The sequence below is a fragment of the Sander lucioperca genome, chromosome 19 (genome assembly GCF_008315115.2).
Source record: "Sander lucioperca isolate FBNREF2018 chromosome 19, SLUC_FBN_1.2, whole genome shotgun sequence".
In the NCBI taxonomy this organism is placed as follows: Eukaryota; Metazoa; Chordata; class Actinopteri; order Perciformes; family Percidae; genus Sander; species Sander lucioperca.
Genome location: NC_050191.1, coordinates 27198148 through 27219424, shown reverse-complemented (window position 1 = coordinate 27219424; position 21277 = coordinate 27198148). Strand labels below are relative to the sequence as shown.

Here is a 21277-nt window from a genome sequence, read left to right as displayed (position 1 = left end):
CCCTGGGGCGAAGAGTCTCTTAAAAGAGACATTTGCTGTAAGCAAGGTCCATGGTAGATGTGATAATAGGACCAAAAAAACAACAAAACATAATGCACTAACAGATTAAAGACAAACCGGTTCAAAATTCACAGTAAACAAGCATTAACACTACACTCTAGGTCCAGCTGAAGAGGAGCATTGAATGCTAAGCGAGAAAACAATAACCCAATTTACAGAACATGGAACCTAACAATCTTATTAAACATGTATTATTTAAAACATTTGCATGGTACCACCAGATATCACTTACAGCTTAGAATAAGACTTTTATCCCAGCAAAACAGCGGCCCCACGCGCATCAGTTTTGATTCCTCGGAAAAAACAACGTTCAGATCCTGGATAGCCATGATATAGAGCAAGTCATTACAGTTGAGTTGTGGGAAAAGATCTTCCCAACACTGGGAGCTTGTCATGATTTCACACACTTGGTATGGATGGCACGGTCCAGGAGGTCTTTATCCCTGTAAATTAATAAATAAATGTAGTTAAAGGGGTGATAGAATGATTATATAGGGTATTTCACACTGTTCCTTAAGGTCTCCTAATAGGGTATGTAACATTGGTTGGGCTGAAAATTGCTCGAATGCTATTTTATGGGTCCTTAACTACCCTGTGAATATGGCCCTATTTGTAACAAGAGCTTTTCTTCCAAATATGGTATGCTCATGAATATTTAGATGAGCTGCGCACTGATTGTTTGAGCAAACCACATACACATCCATTGGAGACTAGACAGCAGGTCTAAAATATGATTTTAGACACTGCAAAGTTATACATTGTTTGTCTGCTATTTTGTTATTAAATTCACTTCTGAGACTTTTTTATGCGAGAAATCAACTATATAAAGCTCAAATAATAATAAATATATAACATATACCCCAAGGTTTTATAAAACTAACGCTTGTGTCCGATTTCAATTTAATACATTTTTGTGAACATTAGGGGTTTCGTTAGCTGCTACTGCCCCTTCAATCCTATGTGTACAGATCGCGGCTAGTTAGCTTCACTTTCGGCATAATTAGAGTATATTTACAGTTTGAATTGCGTCACGCCACTTATATAACCTCTACCCCAAGGTCTTATAAAGCTAACAATGGTGTACAATTTCAATTTAATGCATTTTTTTTAACATTAGCTAGGGATTTCGTTAGCTGCTACTGTCCCTTCAATCCTATGTGTACAGATCGTGGCTAGTTAGCTTCACTTTCGGCATAATTAGAGTATATTTACAGTTTGAATTTCGTCACACCACTTATATAACATCTACCCCAAGGTCTTATAAAGCTGACAATGGTGTCCGATTTCAATTTAATGCATTTTTGTGAACATTAGGGATTTTGTTATATAGCGGACCTCTGGAGATCTGCATGACCTAGCTAGATTCAGAAGACTAAGCTGACCTCAGGTCAGTGGTGAAGCCTATGCAAATGTTGGGGCATGACAAAGACTAGACGTTGAGATGCTTACGTCAACTTTTAGCTTTGTTCAGATTCGCCCGTTTTCAGCGGCAGTTTCAAAATGTGAGATTTGCATAGTAAAGGGCTATCAGTGGGATTTTGAGTCGTTATTCAACACTGACAAGTGTTAATTAAAATTGTTTGAAGAATGTGTGATTTTCAACCTCTTCATTTATGTTATTGTCTCGTGATTCAAAATAGAGACAGTCAGATTTGTGATGGGAGTTTAGAGCAATAATACAGTTAATATTTCCCTTTTCTGTTGAACATGTTAAATTAAAGTGTTACATAAATCAGCTGTTTCATATAAGGTTAACAAGGATGAACCTAATGCGGTAGTCTGATGTCCCCTATACTTTTTTTTTTTTTTAGATCAACTTTTTATTGTTTTTTTAATGCAAACATACAGAACAGAGAACTACAAACTGAACAAGAACAAAAACCCTCAGCCACCCCCCACCCTCTGCGGTCTCGAGGAAAATAAACAAATAAACAAACAGAAATCACACCTTGCCTAGTCACTCTCCTTTAGTTCTTGTGGCGCTGAGGTCATTAGGTCTGCTTTGCAGTGTGAATTAGGTCATATTTGTGCTGCTGCGCTTTTCCATAGGTTGATAGTTGATGATTTAGCTTTGTCAATCCTTGCTGTAGAGAGCTCAAGCGTAGCTATGTCCAGAAAATATGCCAGCCATTGTTTTATACAAAGCAGCGCTGAGCTATCATTTTCTTGGTTGCAGTTGAGCCGGCTAGCCAAACTTTCCTCTGTCTCCCAAGCAGGTGTAATTTAGAGTCATCGTTAAGTAACAAAACAATCAGGTCAGTAGGAACTTGACATCCTATTACATCAGATATTATTGATGTTGTTTTATTCCAGAACTCATGCACCTGTTCACACTTCCAGACCATATGCAGAAAAATTCCAGTTTGTTCAGGTTGACAGAACGTGCAATAGGGAGTTGGAATGACTTTAGAGACGAGAGTCTCTAAAGTCCAATATGTCCTATGACATACAGTTGTGTTCAGAATAATAGCAGTGTGTTTAAAAAAAGTGAATAATGCTCAAAATCTTTTGCACATTCAATTCCAAATCAAAACATGACCAAAATTGATCAAGTTGGTGTTATACCTTTACAGAAAGTGAAGAAAAAGGAATATTAGGCTGTTCAAAAAAATCGCAGTATTTGCATTTTTCTTTACAAACTCAAACATTTACTGTATAAACTGAAAAATGTCTCAAGGGTTAGCTTTACTTTGAATCACTGCACTAATATTTAGTTGCATAACCATTATTTCTGAGAACTGCTTCACATCTGTGTTACATCGACCAACTTCTGGCACCTGTGAACAGGTATTCCAGCCCAGGACCATTGAACTACATTCCACAATTCCTCTGCATTACTGGGTTTGGCCTCAGAAACAGCATTTTTGATGTCACCCCACAAGTTTTCTATGGGATTGAGGTCTGGGGATTGGGCTGGCCACTCCATAACATCAATCTTGTTCATCTGAAAACAAGACTTTGCTCTCTTACTGGTGTGTTTTGGGACATTGTCTTGTTCAAAGATCCATTTCAAAGGCATTTCCTCTTCAGCATAAGGCAACATGACCTCTTCAAGTATTTTGATGTATTGAAACTGATCCATGATCCCTGGTATTCGATAAATAGGCCCAACACCACAGTATGAGAAACATCCCCATAACATGATGTTTGCACCACCATGCTCTACTGTCTTCACAGTGTACTGTGGCTTGAATTCAGTGCATGGGGGTCATCGGACAAACTGTCTGTGGCCCCTAGACCCAAAAAGAACAATTTTGCTTTCATCAGTCCACAGAATGTTGCACCATTTCTCCTTTGGCCAGTCAATGTGTCCTTTGGAAAATTTCAACCTATTCAGTACATGTCTTTTTTCAGCAATGGGACTTTGCGGGGGCTTCTAGCTGATAGCTTAGCTTCACATAGCCTTCTTCTGATCCTAACAGTACTCACAGGTAACTTTAAGTCTTCTTTGATTTTCCTGGAGCTGATCATTTGTTGAGCCTTTGCCATTTTGGCTATTCTTCGATCCATTCGAATGGTAGTTGACCATTTTTTCCCACCATTTTTTGTAGATGAGCGGTCCATCCACACTCTGAGGGCCCGTAGCTGAAAGGCTCTGTGATACACTTTAAGGTTGGGGAGGGCCAAGCCTCCCGTGTTTGTGGTACGTTGCAGGGTAGAGTATTTTAGCCTAGGTTGTTTATTGTTCCAAATATACTGCAGAATTATTATTATTATTATTACAGTGATGGTTTGCTTCTCAACACACCACTCGTTGGCCCATACAACACAGAAAGGCTTATAGCTTTCCTAGAACAGCTCTATGCTCAGCTAGTGCCAGCAGAACAGGGGGAGCCAGTAAGAAAGAAAGTTTTTGTCATAGTTTGCGATAACGTTGCTTTTCACCGCTCTGCAGCTGTCACAGATTGGTTTGCAGCACATCGCAGATTTATGGTTTTGTACCTGCCTGCATATTCACCCTTCCTCAACCCAATAGGAGTTTTTTTCTCTGCCTGGAGGAAGAAAGTGTTTGGTCACCACCCACATGACCAAATGTCTCTTTTGGAAGCCATGCATGCCGGATAAGAGGACACGAGTCCAGAGGACTGCCAGGGATGGATAACACAAAATTTCCACCAACTGCGGAACGGCTGTGGATCTGCTCCGGAACGGCGGCCGAGTCAATAGGTTTCAGGGGCGGACTGGGACAAAAATTCAGCCCTGGCACCGTAGTCACACCAGCCCACATTACCATGCAGCCCCACCCACGGCATTCACTAATTACATTTGTGTACAGGTGGTGAAATAATATCAGCAGTACCTTATGTAACAGATTTTTAAACATTTAATGTAAGTAACTGGCAAACAATGCTTACTACTTTTTAAAGAGCACACGTTTATAACAAATCTGTTTATGCCGTTTGTATGCTGTTACTGTCATTCTCTACAGTATTTTGTTCTTTGTTGTCACTGTCTGTCTGTTCGATTGTTCGTGTTGCTCTCTGTTGACACTGTACATATTGTCCGTCTGGTTCTCCATCTTTTCATCTGTTTTAACTCTCTAACTCTGCCATTTTAATGTTTTTGTGGCTGTCTGTGATTATACTTCAGGGTTTTTCCTTGGTCGGAATTGGCCTTTGGGGAACACATAAAGCAGGGGGGTCTGGGGTTCCTCCCCCAGGAAATTTTGAGGGTAAAAGACTTCAATTCCTGCATTCTGATACATTTTGGGCACCAATTTATGGTAAAAATGTCTATATTTATGGCAAGGAAATCACAAAATTCTGGTGGCAGGTAACAATTTAAAATACAAAATATAATGGAATATTATAATATTCAATAGTCCAGTAGGGAAGGCAAATTTATTTATAGAGCACTTTCTCATACACAGAGGTCATTCAAAGTGCTTTACAGGCAGAAACAACAACAACATACAATTGAGATATATGAGAAGACAAAGGCATAACAGTTTAAAAACAAATAAAGTACTTAAAATACCATCAAGCAAACCTAACTAAAAGCTCTGAAGAAGAGAACAGTCTTTAACTTAGATTTAAAAATGGTTACAGTTGGTGCATGCCTTAGATCCAGCGGGAGCTGGTTCCAGCCATAATGGCTGAAGGCCGTTTCACCACTCCTGGAAAGAACTCTGGGCACCACCAACTGACCAGTACCTGCTGATCTAAGAGACCTACTAGGCTTGTAGTCGATAAACATGTCGGCAATATATTTTGGGCCTAGACCATTGAAAGACTTGAAGGCAATAAGTAAAGCCTTGAAATCGATTCTGAATTTAACCGGAAGCCAGTGCAGTGATTTGAGAATTGGGGTAATGTGCTCTCTCCTCTTGGTGTTTGTGAGTATTCTTGCAGCAGCATTTTGGATGAGTTGCAACTGTTTTATGGTCTTATTTGGAGCATTAGTAAGAAGCGCATTGCAGTAGTCTACCCTACAAGTAATGAAAGCGTGAATGATTTTTTCTAGATCATGTTTTGATACAAAGTTTTCTGATAATTGCAGTTTTCAAGGATGCAGGGAAACTGCCTGTGAGTAACGAGCCATTTACAATAAGCAACAAATCCATTGCAAACGCACTGAAAACTTTTTTGAAGAAACTAGCAGGCATGATGTCTAGAGAGCACTGGGATGGCTTAAGAATCTGCACGGTTTCTGCGAGTGTTTTATCATTAATAGCCTTAAATTCAGACATAGAGACTATTGCTTTTGTATTGGGTAATAAAATGTCAATATTTCCGTTCAGAGTGAAGCTAATACAGAATCTTATATTTTCAATTTTATTTCTAAAGAATTTGGCAAATTCCTTACATTGTTTAATTGAGACAAAGTCAGGGCATGACTACATGGGCGGATTAGTTAACCTATCAACAGTGGCAAATAACACACGTGTATTATTAATATTATCATTCATAATTCCCGAAAAGTGGGACCGCCTCATACTGCGTAGCACAGTATTATATTGACAGAGTTTATCTCTTTGTATTTGTATCTTTTTCGCCATCTTCGTTCTTTAGCTACTGTCAGGGCATTTCTCCATGGGGCTTTCTGTTTACCAGAGCTTATTTTAGTCCTAACAGGTGCTATGACATCAAGTACTCTGAGTAATTCAGAATTAGATGATAATATAATAGTAATATATATATTAATAATATATATAATAGTAAGGGGGCTTTCACGTCCGGGACATGGGTCGGACAGACAAAGTCCAGTTGTTTTATTGGCTTTATGGTAACTTTTTTCCCCCAAAGAGCACGTTTTGCTCCCAAGTTGAAAAATGTAGGATTGACTTTCAGAGGCTACTGCTTTTACTGCTAAATTGTAGAATAACACAATCATGTTATGGATACAAAACGTTACGAAGTGTGTTTTCTACATTCTATTGATCAAAAATAATCAGTGATGGTGCATGGATTTTGAGACTACAGTGTAACGGACCACCACAGTTCATGCATACATGTGAACTGCGGATTAATTGCAGAGTTAAACCTACAAAGTGTAAAATGTGACACTACGTGAATGGGGCACAGCAGAAAGACAGCACAGAACGCCGCTGCTTGTTCAGGCTTGTCATGTGTAGGCTACTCCTCACTGAATTAGACTACTATTTAACGCAACAATGAGACGTTTTTAACCGGTAATGAAACTGTCAATTTAATACTGATGCCGTCAGACGGCCGCGCGGACGGACAGCAGTCAGAGCTCCGGCGAAGCTCTGCACCCGTCAGCAGCGGCTTCACGCTGCTGCAGCCGGTCCCCCAGAACATCATGATCACTGGGAGAGTCCGGTACAGCCTGAACCCTGCAAACGGAGATCCCGTTTGAAGGTGACGTGCTTGATTTTGACTGAACGTCCCAATTTGAGTAACTTCTGATTGGGTCGGTCGGCCCATCTTGGGACCAGGCCGGCCGTTGCCAACTGGCCAAATGCTTAATAATAATAATTATTATTATTATTAATATTAATATTATTATTATGATTATAACCATAGTGAAATTGCGCAAGCGATAAAAAACGGTCTGTAAAGACAATTCATTTGTATATTTTAAAAAAAATAATCTGACCGGCCCACATTAAAAGAATTGGTCCGGCCCCTCTGGCATTTGCCAGATTTGCCAGATGGCCAATCCGCCCCTGATAGGTTTCCATTAAAGTCAATATGTGTATTTTCACTGACTGCGGAACTGCTGCATTCCGACTCCCAGCTCCGGCGATCCGCAGCCCTCCGGAGCAGATACGCAGAGCTTCTATTTTTGCCGGATGCTGGAGAGCTCTGCAGCAATTCAGCACAGGGCAGATGGTGTGGGACAGGAAGTCCAGCACAGAAACAAAATAAAACATCCGGTTAATTTTCTAAATAAAATACACTGTGCTTCCGGCGGATCATATTTCCCTGCACTACACCTTGAAAACATCATAATGGGTGGAGACAGGCCTGAAGTCAACAGGTCAGAGGTTTTCAGACACCAGTTCACCCTGTTGAAACCATGGATGAGGAGATGCTGATTCTGGAAGTACAAAACCACCAACTCATTTATGACCCATCGCATCCTTTTTATAAGGACAACCTTAAAAAGGATATGGCGTGGAAAACAGTAGCAGGAGTAATGGGTATGTATATACATACATATATATATATATATATATATATATATATATATATATATATATATACATATTAGGGCTGTCAAAATAACGCGTTAATTTCGATTAAATAATCTGAGAATAACGTATGAAAAACATTAACGCAGATTAATCCATTCTATATTGACGTTTGCATACAGACGAAAATATGGTGCCACTGATATGTCTGCGCTTCTCTCTGATGCTCTGAAACAGACGATACAGGAAACACAAACACCGCTGCATGTGACGCTAGTTAACACTATACTCAACAGCAGCTAACGTTAGCCTACCGCTAGCTAGTTAACACTATACTCAACAACAGCTAACGTTAGCCTACCGCTAGCTAGTTAACACTACACTCAACAGCAGCTAACGTTAGCCTACCGCTAGCTAGTTAACACTACACTCAACAGCAGCTAACGTTAGCCTACCGCTAGCTTGTAGCTGGATTAAACACGGTTAAAATGCTGACAGCTAACTCTAAACGGTGTAAAGTTTGACTGTGTTTTACTGTAGAGGATTCAACACTGGTATGTAACAATCTGCAGCTGCCATCGGAAAAACAACACAGATGGTGCGTTCAATGAAACTGGTAAACTACAGCTTCGTGGTGCATTTGAAGTTGTTGTAAATATCCTTTTCCTATCTGGTTGTTGTTTTTGTCGTTTAACAGCAATTTACTATTTATTTACTAATAAGTTATTGTTACTGTTATACATTATTATTAAATCATTTAATTTTGACCATATGGCCTTAGCAATAAACAAGCCGTTCTTTAATGTCACCGACTGTTGTTTAGTACCCTTCTTTTTCTTTTCTTTTTTTACTTTCTTAAAAAGTATCGGTTCAGGCACCGTTAATTATGTATGCGATTAATTTCGATTAATTAATCACAGAGTATGTAATTAATTAGATTAAATTTTTTAATCGATTGACAGCCCTTATATATATATATATATATATATATATATATATATATATATATATGTAAGGAAGTGTTCTATATTGGCCAGTAGATGGCGCCCTTGTTTTACTTTGAGTGCTCCTTTTCTGTTTGGCTTGCCGTAACATGGAGCCTTTTTGACCCTCCGCGGCCACCGGAGGTCATATTCTCTTTTGTTTTCCGAAAGGTAAGCCGAGTATCGGAGCACTGTAACACTGACACGTTGATTTAAATTATAAATAGATTGGTTGGTGCAACGATTTTGTATATTACACCTGTTTGATTGTGTAGATGGTTGAGCAGAATATGTAGACAGTGTGAATCAATGTTTAAGAAATGCACAGCTAATGCTAGTTGCTAGCTAAGTGTGTGTGTGGCAAGCTAGCTTAATCCAGCATTTCTGTTATTCATGTTAAACAGGCACATGTAGCTAGCTAAGTAAATAGCACTTACTGTCAAGAGGGGCAGCTAAGGTTTATTTTGTACTGTATGTGATTTATGAGCCAGATTGTTCTTCTAAACTGGTTATGTGAGTGATGATATTCTCTTTTGTTTTCCGAAAGGCTCAATAAACGAGAGGAGTTTTGCTTGTCTCAACCACCATTTGGACTCCTGTTTTCCTGTCCCTGCCACGTGCCCTGGTATATCCAACATCCTAAATAAACACAACGCAGAGTCAGACTTTGCTGGGGTTTGCGGCCTTACGGATAGGGTTACATATATATATATAATTTAACCATTTATTTAATATTGTGTTTGACATTGTGTTTTGACAAGTGAAAAAAATAACAGTTAAATCTTTGCTGTGTTACAACAATACTGTTTAGGTTAAGTCTATTGTGGGGGGATGTGCTATAGAGACTGCCTCACTGTTGGTGTACTGACCACATGACCACGTAGGTGTTACTTTCACACTTGCAAATGAGGGGGCTGACAAGAAGTGGCCAAACCAATGGTTTTTCAAACTTTCTGTTTTCAATACAAATCACTCACAATTCACAGAACTTAACATTATTACAGTACAATACTTCACACCAGAAAAAAACACTAACCATATACACATGTGGTGTCTTAAATAGTAATGCTGTGATGCTGTATGAAGAGGAATCCGCCGACACTGTTCTTGATTATAAAAAGGTTTATTACAAGCAAAGATTCAGCATCAATTTAACAGACCCATGGATATCTGGAGAGACGACCAGCCCAATCTTCAAATTCTGTCGCTCTGCCTTTCCTTTGTGTGAGCAACGTATATATCCTATGCATTGTATCAACATAGGGCGTGATATGTGTGAGTACATGGTTCGACACAGAACTTAGCCAATCAATGCCTGTTATCTGGCACAACTCCAAAAAAGGTCTCTTCTGTCTTGGGGGAAACTCTGCTCATGTTAACAGTTTCCAGATGTTCTCAGTAAGTGTAAAGCAAAGTTCATAGGACTCCCTTATAACAAACATTTAAGCAAAGTTTATAGAAAGTTATTGAATAGTCATATACTACATATTTCCCCCCTTCGAGACTTAATAAAGTCTCGAAAAACAAGAAGAGTAGGAATAACATTTCTCATTATAACATGTTCCTTATAATATAACTTTCGGAGTGTAAACAAATTTATAGAATGTAACAAAATTTAATCGTTGGAGTGTGAGAGCGAAAAACCCTTCTGGCAGCTGTCTTTCCAAATAGCCATCAATCAATCAAGATAGGAAAATTCACTCACGGTCCCTCTGCCTAGGCGACCACCTTGGTACTCCAGATCAATTAGAGAATAAATCTTTATCAATATATGTAGAATTATGGTTTAAGCAAATACATGTGAAAACCTCAGAAAATGAAATAAAATCAAAACAATGTCCAAATTCAGGCAGGTCGACCCTTCGGATCTGAAAAAAGGACTTCTATTTCCTAGACCCCATTTCCCTAAGCGTCAACAAAAAAGAAAAACATCTGAGATCTCCATACATTCACTTCATGACAGAAAACATCATTCTTCAAACAATTGATGCAAGAATATTATACAAAGTATGTATTACTCTGTAAACATGTATATATATATCAGATGCAGTCCACTACATTGCAGCTTCTCAGTAATGTTGATGTGGTGAAATCTGAACAGATCCACACCATCCTGGTTCAGAAGTCTCCTAGTTCCTTCATATTGTCCATATTTGTATCTGAATCTCCCTCTGCACATTACCCCATATGCTCTGGAAGAAAAGAAAACACTGACCAGTATCGTTTGCAAAACAACACATGAAAATTAAAAACATCAAATAAGAATAAAAATAATAATATCAAAAATAATATATGATAATATGAATCTTAATAATATCAAAATCCATTCCATTTCCATTTCCCCCCTTCCATTAATAAGAAGACACTAAATATTACTACAAAATCCAAAGAAATGTGAAAAAAGCATACAATAAAAAACTAAAAAATTAAACCAAACCCTCATTTTAAACAAAATGTCTAATTGCCTCTTCGCCGACCATTGATAGTCAGCAACAAAAGTTATCATTTCTAAAAAATAACTCTTATCCTGATGCATCAATCACACCTTCAACAAATTAAATCAAACAAATCATAAACATCCCTTTTTAACACGTCTTGGTGTAGTCAAGTGGGGATTAGAGAAGACCAAATTTATTTTAAGAGCCAATCATTTTATAGCATGTAATTACTCGCTTTTTACAAAGTACCACACAAAAGTCTCTCTTCACTGTTTGGTTACCAGATAGTGGGTGTAATAAATCTCCTTATGTCCAACTCTGTCAACCTCATCTATGTGACATTCCTGTTTAAATTAGACACAAGACAAATCAAGTCTGCTTGCTAAAATTAACTTGTTTCTGTAATTGATAAACCAAAATTGTAATCAATATCAAAGTTCAATAAACTACAGAGCTTCACTCTGGAATTTTTGTAAGTTATTATTATTTGTTTTTTACCCTTTAACTCTACAGCCTTAAGTAACACCACTGCAACTTATGCAGAATAGTGAAATTCAAATCAGATTTCTAAACCTCTGTATCAATAACAAAAGATGCTGATCCATCATTGGGCTATAATAACTGATTTCCATTCGCAAATCTTAGAGAGAAATCATGAACAAATGACTGGTACACTATAAACAACAAATAAACCAATGCAAACAACTTTTAATTTGAGTAGACTATATCTATGATTGGGAGTTGTCTTATCTTTTCTCACATTATCACTGCTAATGTTTTTATGCATTCTCTATGCATCCCTATTTTACTTATAGTAACACAATTGTTCTAGCTTACTTTTAACCAAATTCTGAGAACAGCACTCTCAATCTGCTGTTTGTAACAACTTTACATCAATCCAATTCAAATTCATACATGAGATTACTTCCCAATAAATTATCTGGGCAACACTCAAACAATAGAAACATCTTCAAAAGTTGTAAACTAAATGTCATTAGAGCACAAAAATAAAACAGTGAAATGTTCTTTTAACATTTCCTGACACACCAACCAAAGTAGCATATTTGTCACTAGTCTTGTTAGAAGCTGTCACAGGAAAATCATTACAAATTTAACAAAATAGATTTCACCAGATACTAACAAAATGTAAGGTTTTCATACCAATTTGCTTAATTTAGATGTCTTAACCCTTCACATAGGTGTGTTCACATAGGAGTAACTCTATTTTAAAAGCAAAAATAATTACTTCTTTAGAGTAATTGTATTTTCAAATTGTGTGTTTGTCGGTGCATTACCTCCTTTTTATGTGTTGATGCGTCGATGCGTCGATGCGTCAGAGCAAATCCGATCTCTCTCACTCCTCCCTCTTTCTCTGGTCAGACGCTCATCTGTGCAGATCTGTACCAACTTGTGACTGTCCTTGTCCTCAATTGTTGGATCTCTTTCTGGTCCTGATGACACCAGCTGACACCCCTTTCAGATCTTCTGGGCATCTCTAGAATCCTGGTTCCGGACCCCTATAAGGGTTCACCAGTCCTCCTCCTTTGTAATTTACTCTGGAGTTTCTTCCTGGTATATTACACTCACGGGCAAAGTGTCCATCCTGTCCACAATTAAAACACGCTTGTGGTGATTGCATAGAGTATGAATCAAATCTTCTTCCTCTTCCTCTGCCTAAGCTTCCTCGTCCTCTTGCTCTTCCTCTCCAGTTCTGTATCTGTCCAAAAACTGGATATAAAACAACTGGAACCACAAATGGTGGTTGGAGCAACTGCGGTTGGACGTTGCTCGGCTGAAGTTGTGGCGGTGACTGTTGTTTTGGTGGGCATTGATTCTGCACAACCAAAACCTGCTTCTTCTTCTTCCTCTTATTCTCCACCAGTTGTATTCGATTGAATTTTCTAAGAGTTTCTCGGTCTTATTCTTTCACTTTTTGGGACCCTTTTTTCAGCAATTTCTCCCTCTGTATCTTCAGCTTCTCCAAGTTTGACATGCATCGCTCCATGTCGCTTTCAATCTCTCCTATGCTAGACGCTGCAGGATGAAATCCTGTAGCTCCTCTGCTCTCCAAATCTTCATCGCTGTCTCCATCTTCACTTTCATAACACTCTTCTGAATCACTCTGATCATCATCATCATCATCATCCTTTGTCTTGCGAAACCTCAGTCTGCCCTTAGTTTCCAGATGTTTCATTTTCTTCTTACTTTTGGAGCTTGGATTCATCTTTATGGTTGTTTCAGCTTCTCAATTACTAGTTCATCTGTGAATGTTTCACCAAAGTACTTTGTAGGCATGTGTAAGTTACTTCTTTAATGTCAGTCTCTGGTCATGCCCTGAGAGCCATCTGGGTGTCCAATTCAGTCACTTAACCATGGACAGTTGTAAATCTGTCGCCCCTCCTTCTCTGCTGCTCCAGCTCCAGATGCAGTTTCTGGTGCAAGTGGTGGGGGATGGGACCAAACAAATCAGCTTGTAGAGGAGTGAGACAGGTCTGCTCTGACATCCATCGAGGCACGCTGAATAAACACAAAACACAACACCTCCGAGAAGCATTACTTGTACTTTTAATCATACTCATTTTAGTTTTCTTGCTTCTAACCTATGACCTCATTAATTCAAAATGTTGCTACAAAAATATTACCTAAGTAAGAAAAGTATCATAAAATATGTACTTAAAGTATCAAAAGTAACAACACAGAAAATACTCCACATTTTTAAACTGGAAATGATCAATAGTCCTGTCAACTAACTAAGTATTTAAACAGCTAATCAGTTCAACTGGACTTATAGGCCTATATATTTGTTGAACAGTCTAACAACAATAAAACTTCATATTTATAAACATATGTTTGTTCTACACAAATCCTAATTCGTTTTTTATGATATGTCAGATTACAATAATATCCAAAAGCAATTTGTCTTGAAAGTTACCATTAGTTATTCCTGAAAATTACATAATTTATCTCTTTTTCCTAAGTTGTTGGTGCTTGTGGTATAGCAGTTTTTACTATTCTCATCTAAACCTTTACCCTCCTGTAGATTATAACCCCAATGCTACAGTTGTCTCTGTAACAACAATATTAGTATGAACTCCAGTATCCTAATTCAAAAGTACATGTATCTCTTTCTTTGTCTTTCTGTCACTTTCACAACACTCTCTTTCTGTCTTTAACCACCTTAGTACCTTATTGTACACTTAACTTTCTCTTAAAGTCATGCCTTTTCCATTGTCCCATAAACTTTCTTTTCCCTTTCTACAGCATACACTTCTCTCAGCTTTCCTGACCATCTTTTGTAACAATAGTTACCCATTATTAACTCTAACTGTTTGATTAGGATTGAATTGACTCGCTGTTTCTACACAGGAATCAGATTCATTCATTCTGTTTTCCACCTTCACAAATGTCACTCATTTCCTTGGTGCAATGACATAACCACACGTAACAGTAGACAACTTTAGCAAAATCAAAAACAAAAATCAAATTTTGAATTGTTTTATTCAAAGTAAAATCATTTTAGATGCCTCGCCACTCAAAACAAGTGATCCAACATTTTAAAATGGCAGCGGTGACAATCCTGAAGCCCATCAATCAGTCCTCTCATCTCTTTCTTTCAATAGAGGTATAGAGGCTGGACTTTTCTTAATCCAGGGTGATCAATCACTGATTTGAGTTCCAGCAAATCACCTATGCCAACTATTAATCTCTCTTTTTTTTATCAACATAACTCTCATTCATAAATTTAATGGATCTTAATCGCATAGTTTCATAGTCAAGCAACAGCCACTTTAATGTTTTACCAAGCTACATTTAACCCCCCTTTTCCTTTAGCCGCTCCGTCTCTGCCTTTAGTGCAGTAAGGAGTGGCCTAAACTTTCTGTGAAAACTTGAATTCCTAGCATTCTTGAACATGCGCAGATCAGTCAGCAGTGTGATTTCACAGTGAGAGGAACTCCACTGGAGTTAAGGAACTTAGGCTCACACCCAACCAAAAAATAACTAAGAAATCACTCAGCTTACTTTAACATAGAATTTCTTAATCTTAGTAGTTTCAAAGCGGCAGATAATGCAAATAGCAATATGCTATCATAAAGCAGTTTAAACGATCTCAAAGAAATCAGAGAAAACTTAATGATTCTTACAAATTCTCTCAACAGACAGACCTATTGTCTCTCCATTTTTCCCTTCAACAGACCACATTAAAACAACAATGACACAGGACAAAACAAACCAACACAAAACATAAAACACAAATACTAGTTTGAAGCTTCTTATTTATACTATAGGTTAGCCTAATCTATTTTCACATCCTCCAAAAGGGCTCATAAGTTTTTATATGTTTTTGAAAACGTTCTCCTTCGAAGAAGACTCATAAGATTATTAAACAAAGTCCTCCCAAAGAAGGCTCATACATTTTAACACTTTAGAAAACGTTCTCTTGAAAAAGAGACTCATATTTTAGCCATAATGAACAGAATATTTCATATATATCTAATATAGGATATCCTTATCACGCATACACAGCCTATCACATACAGCAGAAACACCACTGTTCACACACACCGCTGTTCACACACACTCTCTCTCATACACACAGAAGTCGACATTTTTCATGCATGTAATTCCTAAAAAGAGTTTGCTTTCCGCCGTTTTATTTTTTTTTTGTCTTTTTTTTTTTTTTTTGTTATTTTGCTACCTTAGATATAGACGTCCAATAGCAAGCCTGCCCCGAACAGTATTCGTCAACAATGCATCGTGGTAAACTTACCATTGAACTGTTAGTCTACACCTCAGTTCTCCGAACTGGCTCAAACTTTTCATCTAATAAAAGTTTAAGTCTACGGCCCATCCTATGATCGCCTTTTTTCAAAGGGCTTTTTATGTCAGATTAACGGCGTTATCCTTTATTTTTCTTGTTTCTGTTCTTTTCTGTATTCTTTTATTTTCTCTTATTTCCTTTTTCTTCTCCTTATCACTTCTTGTTTTTATTTTCTCTTGTTTCTTTTTTTCTTTCTTTACGTTGTTTAAGCCAAATTGCCCTGGCCAGGGTTAAACTGTTTTCTTTAATCCAATTTGCCTATTCCTTAAAATCTTTTCACATCGTCTATGTGAATATTCCTTAATCCCTTACTTTTTCTCCCTTTTCTCTATTTCTTCATTTGAATTTCCTTTCCTCTGTTTCTCTAACTTCTTAAGCCTTTGCTTCATTTGTCTCATATTCCTTTTCCTCTGTTTCTCTAGCTTCCTTAAAGCATTTGCTTTGTTTTCTTCTTATTTCTCATATGTTAATTCACACTTCCCCTGTCTGCGTTAATTTTAACACAAATAAATTTATAACGGAACTTCATCACACAGCAATCACTACACAGAATACACACAGATTCGACACGGTGCAGTCCCTCATCGCACACACAGAGCCACACATGAACTGACCAGCGCCCAAATAGTGAGAAAGCTCACCTCATAGTCGACCAATGAAGCGGGAGTCAGTCCCTGGGTGCCCATGATGAAACAATGACCTGGGAGATGCAACCGATCCCATCCTCGTCGCCAAAATTGTGGTGTCTTAAATAGTAATGCTGTGATGCTGTATGAAGAGGAATCCGCCAACACTGATCTTGATTATAAAAAGGTTTATTACAAGCAAAGATTCAGCATCAATTTAACAGACCCATGGATATCTGGAGAGACGACCAGCCCAATCTTCAAATTCTGTCGCTCTGCCTTTCCTTTGTGTGAGCAACGTATATATCCTATGCATTGTATCAACATAGGGCGTGATATGTGTGAGTACATGGTTCGACACAGAACTTAGCCAATCAATGCCTGTTATCTGGCAAAACTCCAAAAAAGGTCTCTTCTGTCTTGGGGGAAACCCTGCTCATGTTAACAGTTTCCAGATGTTCTCAGTAAGTGTAAAGCAAAGTTCATAGGACTCCCTTATAACAAACATTTAAGCAAAGTTTATAGAAAGTTATTGAATAGTCATATACTACACACACAACACAGATATACAGGGTTTCAGTCAACAGTAATGACAAGTCTTTTCACACCATTCTGTCCTGCCAGGAAACACTGCCCTCGGGGGAGGTGAAGAACGTGTCAAAGCTCTCCCTAACAGCACAGGCTTCTCTTGATGCCCTGTTTCCCCTCATGTTTCTCACTGGCGCCATGTGTCTCCCCAGTTCCTCTGCCTCTTCCAGCAGCCATACATGTTCACTTGGGCAAGGTGGAAATTGTGGAGGATGCATGCTGCCACCACAAGTGTGTCCACATTTTTGGAGTGCAGGTTAATCCTGCGATGAAAAATCCTCCAACGTGACGTGCCTTAGGCATTTTCAACTACCATCCTTGTTCTCGAGAGCCTGTGATGAGGTTCTGTCCTGGGTAGGGTCTCATTAGGTATGGCTTCAGAGGGAATGCTGCGTCACCCAACATGACATGTGGGACATCCCTGAGGTGAGAGGTGGTGCTTGAAAGTGCTCCCAGGCAATTTGGGAAGTTCCATTTATCCCAGAGGCGTTGTGCTACCTCCTTCCATGAGTCTGCAGTCGGCCGGTGCAAAAATGTCTGCATCATGACCTTTTCATTGGCAGCACACACCATATGCACAGAGTTCATCACTGTTGTGTGGCCAAGGCGGTAGTTAAATGCAAGGCTGATTAATGTGAAGTGAATAACCAAAAAAAGAAAATGTGTGATTATTTTAATCTGTCTCTCTTCTTTTTTCAGTTGATCTTTGCACGGCAAAATGGCGGTCACTGAGGGATGGTTTTGTAAAGAACAGAAAAAAGTGTTTGCCAGCGGTTCAGCAGGAGGATCACAAAAGGAATGGAAGTACACAGCCATCATGTCCTTTATTGTGCCCCACCTACACAACAGTATTAATGACAATATCTTTAAATTCAATATCTACATTTCAAATAAAGTGATAGATAATTACTGTGTGTATGACATAAATGTTTCAGAAGGTCTAAAGTCTGTAGGTTTTTCTTTTTTTTTTTTTTTTTTTTTTAGTTCCAAAAGCAATTTGAGTGGTGTGTTGGCAGAAGAAGAAAGATCTTCAAAGCCACTGTCAATGTGTGGATCTGATGAGCCGGGTCCTTCGAGTGCACCACAGGACAGCCGGGGACCACAGACTGTTTCGCCATCACCATCACTATCAAGGCCCACTACATCTGGGTTGAGAGACAGGCCCCACAGGTCCCGGAGCCCAAGGGAGAGGGTGCCTCAAGGCCGTACTGTGACAGACACAAGGAGGAGCCACAGACCGGAATCTGAGCTTGATGAAAGCTACCACTTCGCCATGAGCCTGGTTCCACTCCTCCATAGACTCGACCACAACAGAAGGCAGCAGGCCAAAATTGGTATTTTGAACCTGCTGCAAAACATCGAGAGCAGCACAGCCTCAAGGCAAGAACCGGCAGCACATTCAATTGTATTTTATACACACCCTCCCCCTACATTCCACACCCCCACTGCAACTTTGCCTAGGCCAGGTACTTTCAGGCCATTAACCCAACCCCCTACCAATAAACCCAATAGGACCATTCATTGTTTTGCTGTGGTTTTTATATTTATATATTTGTTTTAAAGATTATTCTTAACTTTTTTTTTTTTTTACATTCTGTTTGTAAATGTTCCTATCTGTTTTAACTTTGTATGTCTTTAATTTTGAAAATAAAAGGTCAAACCTATTGTGATCAGTGTTCATTGTGTACGTAATGTTAAGCTCATCTCAGCCAGTCTCTGCTTTGGTTCTATGGCAGACCTGTAGTTGGTTGTTTTGTCTGGTGAGTTCAGGGCCAATGATTGAGAGAAGCTCATCCATTTTCTCTGCACTCATCCTAAAGTACTGGTGATGGCGTTGACTGTCCAAACGCAGTTCAGCCACAAGATGGTAAAAATCTCCTTGTTGAGGCCTGCGCTGGTTCAGTGGATGGACCCAGTACTGGCTCCTTCTCCTTCTACCCCTCCGCAGTCTTGCAAGCAGAAGTAAAAAAGCAATTGGTTCTCCTAGCAATGGGCACTGAAATGCACAGAATAATTTAGTGAATTACTATTATTACTACATTATTGTCACTCACAAGTAAAATGTAAACCACAGCAATTTTGTTTTATATATTTTTTCCATTTCCAACAAGAACAATAGTTAAATTTACACAGCCTACTACTTTCCCAATACATTCAAAAAGGAACCCAAAATAAACATTTAGCATTTTATAAGTTGATTATATAATTATAAATATTGTACTTACCCATGGTAGAATCACAATAATCTCCACAAAAAAGGGAGATCAGCAGGTCAGCACAGAGTTGTTTGCCCTCTACTCCTCTGGATGGAAACAAACTGTTGTTTGTTGTTTTGTTTATAGAAACTACATCCTGTTATACCGCGCGATCATACATGAATTCGCGAGATCTTGTGGGTCCTCGTGACTTCAGCTGTCAGTCATGGCCACAGCCGTTCTGCAACAAATCCGGACCTGGTGGGTATTGAAGGACGGCGGAGCACGGAGCCGACACGCAGCAGAGCAGATCCGCAGCCGTTCCGCAGTTGATGGAAATTGCGTGTGAGGCACTCTAGAATGTTCTTCCCCAGGTGCATGACAAGAGAGAACATTAGATGTGATGTTGATGAAAACCTGTGGCCTGATGCTAGAGAGAGGCAGGATTAGCCCCTCAATTATTTGTTAGAATTACAGTATGTACTTTTAGTTTCTACCTTTTTTTTCTCATTACTGTAATTCCATAAATTACAGTTTTTCTCAATCGATTTGGTACATTTCTCCAAACTCAGGTAACAGCTCTCAAAACAGTTTACTAAACACACTCTTATGTTGGCGAAACAATAAAGTATTCACTGCACAATGAAACACAGCATTTTATTCTAGTAATGCATTTATTCAAATTCAATATTAACATCAAAACTAAAAGTGTGTTCTCTGTTGATTTGATAACAAATTCAGCTGAAGATACACAAAGAAATAAATGAAAATACATGTTTTTCATTAAGTTCTTTAATGAGGAGTTCAGGTGTATAACAATGAGTTGTCACCCCACAAAAAAAAATTATGTAAATAAGTACATAGGTAAATCAAAAATAAAATAAAAAATGTACTGCATTCATTAAATCAATTAATGTATTGATCATGCCTCTCAATTACATCTGGCCAGAGAATTTCATCAACATCACAGCAAATATTTTCACGAGTCATGCATTGTGGGAAAAAAACGCCTTGAATGCTGTATACATCCTTGACATGCTTGTGCCCCAATATCTCCACAGGCCTCTTCCATCGCTTGAAGAAGACTTACTTGGTTGTAAGGGCTGCGATCATGTACTTTCCATCTCCAAGATGAGAAGAATTCCTCAATTGGATTCAGGAAAGGAGAATATGGTGGAAGGAACACCATCCTGAAATGTGGGTGATTCTCAAACCACTCTCGCACTAGTGCTGAATGGTGGAATTGGACATTGTCCTAAACAACAAAAAAATTCTGGTCCTGATCACCCTGCGGAAGGAGGATTTCATTGAGGAAGTTTAAAAAATGTAGGAGCCTTGTTGTGTTGTATGGTCCCAAGACAGCATTGTGTGCCACAACACCAGTTGTGCCAGAAATTGTGGCACAGAGAGTGATGTTGCCTCCTCGTTGTCAAGGGACATTGACTGTAGCATGACGGCCAATCACATTTCTCCCTGTTCTCCTTTTTTTGTGAAGATTGAAGCCTGCTTCATCAATATACAGGTACTCATAATGAGTTGCACTGCTATCCAACTCCAAGATTCTCTAGAGTAAAAAGAACACAAGGTACAATACAGTAAGTTAGTGTTTTACAGTAATGGCATTGATTGCAGTCAATACTACTGTGAAACTGTTGCTGAAGTTTGAGTTCACACTTTGAAGCAGCAGTATACATAGATATGCCTAAATCTTTTCACTTACAGTAGCGTGGAATAGTTTATGGACACATACTTAAAATTCAGGAAAAATATATCTTTGTGTTGACAGTAAAAGTGCAGTAATTGGGTTGCACATACTTGAACAAACTAGAATCGCAACTCTTTCACTCTAACGGAGTTCCTCTCAAAGGGCACTTTGTACTTGCTTCATTCGGATTGCATTTCTCCTTAGAACACGATCAGTTGTGGAGAGACTGCATTGGTGGATATTGTGGAACAGTTGATTGTCCTGTG

At 38.6% G+C, this 21277-nt stretch overlaps 1 pseudogene; it reads left to right on the top strand.

Annotated features, from left to right (window-relative positions):
• The first annotated feature begins 7542 nt into the window (after window positions 1–7542).
• On the top strand, window positions 7543–20385 carry LOC116040332 (annotated as a pseudogene).
• The last annotated feature ends 892 nt before the right edge of the window (window positions 20386–21277 follow it).